Below are 6011 nucleotides of genomic sequence, written 5' to 3'. Positions count from 1 at the left end.
TCCAAGCAATGTGATTTATTGGCAAAGGCATAAAGTTGCAAAACAAATTGGTTCCAAGGCCCCTCAGCAGGCACAAGGATCCCAAAGAGAGAATTACAAGAGTTTTATAGTAAAACACAGTTACTATTTTTAGATTTTCCATCTTTAGATTTAGGAAATTTCCAGTGCTTGGAGATGCTAATTAGTTGCATCCACATGCATCCAACAAGCCAGTTAGAGATACAATAGTAGCTGATTTCTTTGAAATGACATGATTGACAGAAATAACTAAACTTAGCTCAGGGACACTGAGCTTAACTTCAATAACTATACAAAGTGTTGGCAATGATACAAAATGGAATTGCTTTGATTCTCTCCATTCCCCTCTTTGATCCATGGGAGGCTCCCAAGTATCTATATCCTATCGATAAGCTAGTTCTATAAGGTTTTTAATACGGGTATGATCACCAGAGTGTACTACCTGAGCCTCTCTGGGGCAATCTTTGAATAAGCTTTAACACAGCACCTAAGATATAGTCTAAAAAGAATTACAAGGCAGAGGGCCATAAGGGCCTTACCAAGAGTGGCTAAGATGCTATTTCTCTGCAGCCAAATAAACCAAGAGGAGGGATTCCACCAGGGGTCACCTGGGGGAGGTGGTTTTGTTTCCGCTATAACAAGTTATAGCAGATATTATGAAGATTTGTTATCATTTCCTCTGATTGATTAACGTAGGAACAACAAGATTGATGAACCATAGCATAGGCTCCTCTTGAGAGGTAGTAAGTAGGTCTAGAACTATGCAATTTTGTAAGACCATGTGGGCTAAAGAATATGCCTCAATTTGGAGGAAGGAGATGAATTCGTTTCTGGTGTGGATCAGTCTCTCAATCTGAAGGGAGACGTTTCTGACGGCTTGTTCTAGCACAACAACCTCTCTATGTGGAATTAGGTACCAAAGGAACTTTATTCTATTTCCATGTTGTTTTATGGGGTTTTGGATTGAAACTATGTCCCCATTAGTTAGGGTATCTTCTCTTTTTTTTATGCCTGTACCATCATGCACCCAGATTTCTGGTAGACCTTTGCCCTACCAGTCCTATGGGATGATTAAAAACCAAAGATGATGGGGTCAAAAAGGCAATTTCACAGGTACCAAACCAATTAGGGGATAGAGAAGAGTGGGCTTGATCATCACAAATGAAAAATTGACCTGGGGTCACCAAATCCCATGAGACTTCAGAAAGGGAAAGTTTATGCCCACCATAGGGTTTTGCCAAGAATTGTCAAAAATAGTATTGGTCTCTAACTTTATCTAACTGAACCCAGCTGGACCCACTGCATGTAGGGTTAATTAGGGAAACATAGAGGTTTATAGTCTTTGTTATCATCATGAAGAATGGCTTTGGCACAGATATACAGGTCCCCTTTAATAATATTAGGGAAATGAAAAATATTAATGCAACTTATCTATGTTACCTAAATCTAGGGTAGTGCTAAGATCTTTTTCCTTTTTCACACAGAAGTGGAAACTCTGGAGAGGAGTCATGACTTTTTTCTTTTTTTAATGGCATTTTATTTTTTCCAATTATACGTAAAGGCAATTTTAACATTCATTTTTACAAAATTTTGAGTTCCAAATTTTTCTCCCTACCTTCTTCCCTCCCCACTTCCTAAAACAGTAAGCAATTTGATATAGGTTATATATGTGCAATCATGTAAGGCATATTTCCATATTAGTCATGTTGTGAAGGGAGAAACAGGTCAAAAGGAAAAAAAAATAAAGAAAGTGAAAATAGTAAGCTTTGATCTGCATTCAGAATCCATCAGTTCTTTCTCTAGATGTGGATAGCATTTTCCATCATGAGTTCTTTGTAATTGTCTTGCACCATGGTATTGCTGAGAAGTGTTAAGTCATTCACAGTTGATCATCATGCAACGTTGCTGTTATTGTATACAATGTTCTCCTGGTTCTGCTCATTTCACTTTACATCAGTTCATATAAGTCTTTCCAAGTTTTTTCTGAAATCTACCTGTTTATCATTTCTTATTACACAATAGTACTTCACTACATTCATATACCACAACTTGTTCAGCCATTCCCCAGTTGATGGGCATCTCCTCAATTCCAATTTTTTCCCACCAAAAAAGAGCTGCTATCAATATTTTTGTGCACATAGGTCTTTTCCCCTTTTTTATGATTTCTTTGGGATACCATCCTAATAGTGGTATTGCTGGATCAAAGGGTATGCACAGTTTGGTTGCCTTTCGGGCCTAGTTCCAAATTGCTGGTAATAGTTACTTTTAATGAGATGACCTTAACTTTAATAATACTACAAGACCCACTAAATTTAAGAGTAATTTGTTTTTTCTTGGGAAAGGGAAAATGGCCTTTGAGCTTTTCAGCATCCTTTTGTTGGGAGCATGAAGATTACATGCGGCTAAAGCAAAAGGAATAAAAGCTCTGTTTAAAGGTGAAAGGTCATAATCTGAGTGATAAGGTCTTCTGGCCAGGGAAGGGTTTTCTTTTCAGTAATGGGAAAGACTTCCCATGGATTAGGGTCTTTTTGGTGGATATGATGACAAATCCAACATTCATGAGGTCCAATTGCTTTGAGGTGGTACAAAATTTGTCCCACTTCCCCATGGAGATTGTTAATAGTATTATGGGTTTTTTTCCAACCCTCCTGCGAGGAGAAGACAGGAGAGGAAAAGGCAACAAACAGGATAAAGGAAACCAAAGCAAAAACATTATGAAACAGTATTGGGGCAGGTTTCGTGGGGGCAATGTATCCAAGAGTCCTTTTTTCTAATCTTGATGCCACTGGAGTATTCCAGTAGTCCTTGGAACAGATCCTGCCGAGAGAGTTGAGTTCCATCGTAGTCTGAAAATTTATGATGTAGACCTTTCCTCCCTGGTGAGAGTCATGTAGTGAAAAGTCCAAAATCCTGTCTACACTGTAGCTTCCATGTCACAGATTTCTCTGCAGCCCAGTTTGTAGCTCCTGTATCTAAGAAGCAACAGAAGTATCTCCTCTCAATAAAAATGTGTGTACTGAGGGAAAAGCTCTTGCCTGGATGGGGAAGGAGGTGCCTTAAAAGCATTTCAAAAGCAGATATATATAGTCCCCACCTTGTTCTGCTGTGCAGATAGAACAAAGCCAGAGAAGAACATCAGGACACTTTATATGGGTTCAGGCACATAGCTTACCAATGATCGTTTTAAGCTCCTTGGTCATATGCTCAAATTGGTGTGAGCTCTGGGGGTGGGGTGGTAAGGTGTATGAAATTTAGGAACTACCCCTAGATAGGAGTAAATCTGAGATAGGACACAATCAGTGAAGTGGGCACCTCTGTCAGAATCAATGCAGGCCAGGGGTCCAAAGCAGGGAATGATTTCTTTCAGAAGCATCTTTGCAACAAACCCTGACATGGCCATAAGTTTACAAAGGAGATCTCACCCCAACAAATTTACAGGGGATTTGGGCATGAGGAGGGAGGACTTTTCAATGGAAAGAGGATCAATGGATACCATCCACTCAATAAGATAATTTAGAAAAACTCTGATGTTTTTGTGAGACTCTGACAACATTCAGAGATCCAATAGAGGTATAATTAGAGTTTTGTTTGCTCATTAAAACTGAATTAGAAGCTCCAGTATCTAGTAAACAGTCATAGATTGCATCATCAACTTTAAGAGTGACATGGAATTCACCAGTTTGGGAAGAGGCAAGGACCAGGATAGTTGGGGCGAGGACATCAGGATGGGGAAAACAAAAGAGTACTTTTCAAGATCTACGGCCCTTCCCTTTCCTTGCACCTTCATGCAGCTGGATTCTCCTGGGCACTTCTAGACCCATTTCTACTTATGCTCTTGAGGTCCCAAGACCTCTTTTCTTTTCTTTCTACATTCTCGGGCAATACGGCCCGTCTTGTGGCATTAAAAACATTCAAGAGACTTGTGAGTTCTTGACACAACCTGTACAGGGTCAAGATTACAGGTTTAGTCGTTTGGCTCAGATTTCTCTTTTTCCTTATCTTTTCCTTCATAAACATATTGTGCAATGTTTCCTAAGATGTCTTTTGATGCAACCCAGATAACTCTCATGAAAGAACTTTCATATTTCTGGCTAGGAAAGGCCACATTTGTAATTCTTGCATCTCACAGGTAGAGTGGATCTAGACTCACATACTGCTCAGCACTTTTGCATAACCTATCATACAAATTAGTTAGGGGTTCTATTTTTTTTCTTGAATTGTCTCCTGGAATTTACTCCAGTTTTCAGAGCAGATGTCACATGCCTCTATACCTCTAATGATTTTCTAGTCTGAAGTAGGCTGGTATAATCAGCTGGATTGTTAGGGTTCCATTGTGGGTCCTGTAATGGCCCATTTGGGAGACCTGCAGAGCCAGCCCCACTTCCTTCCTGCCAGAACTTCCAGATTAGCAGCTTCAATAATGACATGTTTTTGTTTTGTTTTCAATTGGGGGAGAGTAAGGTTTCCATCAGGTCACTATATCCCCCCAGTTGATATTATAACCCCTAAAGATGGCCTGAAATTGAATTATAACTGTTTCTGGATCTTTGTGAAATTTGGGAATGCCACTTCTGTAGGTAGAAAGATCAGAGGGACCAAAAAGCTGATGATTACAAGTCATGGCCAGGTTGTGCTGGATTATGTACAAGCCTTTCTTGAAGACGGAAGATACCACTTATAGGCCCCTTGGGTTCAAGAGGAATTAAATCTCTAGCTACTTCAGGAGAATAGGAAACTAGGATGGGGGTGCAGAGAGTAGGAAGGTGAGGTGGTGGTAGCAGAAGTGGTAGCTAGCAGAAGTTGCAAAGGAACAGAAGAGGGAGCAGATAGGACAGGATAGAGAGAAGATACCTGCAGGTTTGTCAGGCATGTGCCATCAGAAAGGTCAGCTCAGCAAAACCAATATGCCATCTGGTTTGGATGTTTATTCCCTATAGCTAGGCTTAAATCTTTTTATCTCTCTCTCTCTCTCTCTCTCTCTCTCTCTCTCTCTCTCTCTCTCTCTCTCTCTTTTTGGTTAGGCAATAGGGTTGAGTGACTTGCCCAGGGTCACACAGCTAGTAAGTGTTATGTGTCTGAGGCCAGATTTGAACTCAGGTCCTCCTGACACCAGGGCAAGTGCTCTCTCCACTGTGCCACCTAACTGCCCCCAGGCTTAAATCTTTTAATTTACAGTACTCAAAAGTACCAGTTTGAGGCCAAAACAAATTGGCAGCTGAATCTCTTGCAGTTTTAGACCAAATTTCACATAACTGATTATATGCTTCTTAGTCATTCTGGGCTCTACCAGGAGTTTCCCTAGTCCCAAGCTATAAGAAACTTCTCCAAGGGGTTAGTTTTAGTATGCTAATACCAGATCCTAATATTCCCTGAAAATGACTTCTCCAAAAGTGTGGAGACTTACCTTAGTTATTTCTTTTCCAACTAAGTGGAAGCTTATCTTGGCTTGGAAGAGTTGAAATCAAAGGGAGTTCAACCTCTGGGATAGTCTTCCACAGAGAAGTCCTTCAGCAGGTAAATTACTTGGAGCCACAGGGTTCCTCAGAGAGGCTACCCCTGCCCCCCTGGGGGCCAGAGTCCTTTCTTGGTCTCCTGGCTGGCTCATTAATTGTCATGAGCGAAATGAGGTAAACTGAGGAAACAAAGTCTGAGCAATAAGATTTGTTAACAAGGCGTGCAGTTACAAAACAAATCAGTTCCAAGGCCCCTCAGCAGGCACAAGGACTCTGAAGAGAGAATCACAAGGGTTTTTATAGTAAAGCACAGTTACTATTTTTAGATTTAGGAACTTTCTGATACTTAGGGATGCTGATTGGTTGTATCCACCTGCATCCTGCAAGCCAGTTAGAGATACAATAGTAGCTGATTCCCTTGAAATGACATGATTTACAGAAATAACTAAATTTAGCTCAGGGACACAGAACTTTACTTCAGCAACTATACAAAATGTTGGTGATGATACAAAATGGAATCGATTTGATTCTCTCAATGTG

The 6011-nt window shown here is 40.4% G+C and overlaps 1 long non-coding RNA gene across 1 annotated transcript; it reads right to left on the bottom strand.

Annotated features, from left to right (window-relative positions):
- On the bottom strand, positions 1-5807 carry LOC144455946 (uncharacterized). Its single transcript, XR_013484829.1, has 2 exons — positions 5423-5807; positions 1-2990 (listed from the first exon to the last, which is right to left on the bottom strand). It is a non-coding gene; the product is annotated as an uncharacterized LOC144455946 (long non-coding RNA).
- Between the last annotated feature and the right edge of the window lie 204 nt (positions 5808-6011).

This window comes from Phascolarctos cinereus, unplaced genomic scaffold (genome assembly GCF_003287225.1).
Source record: "Phascolarctos cinereus isolate Bilbo 61053 unplaced genomic scaffold, phaCin_HiC Scaffold_2;HRSCAF=192, whole genome shotgun sequence".
Taxonomy (NCBI): Eukaryota; Metazoa; Chordata; class Mammalia; order Diprotodontia; family Phascolarctidae; genus Phascolarctos; species Phascolarctos cinereus.
Note: the sequence above shows the minus strand (reverse complement) of the source record. Positions and strands in the feature narration are given on the sequence as shown.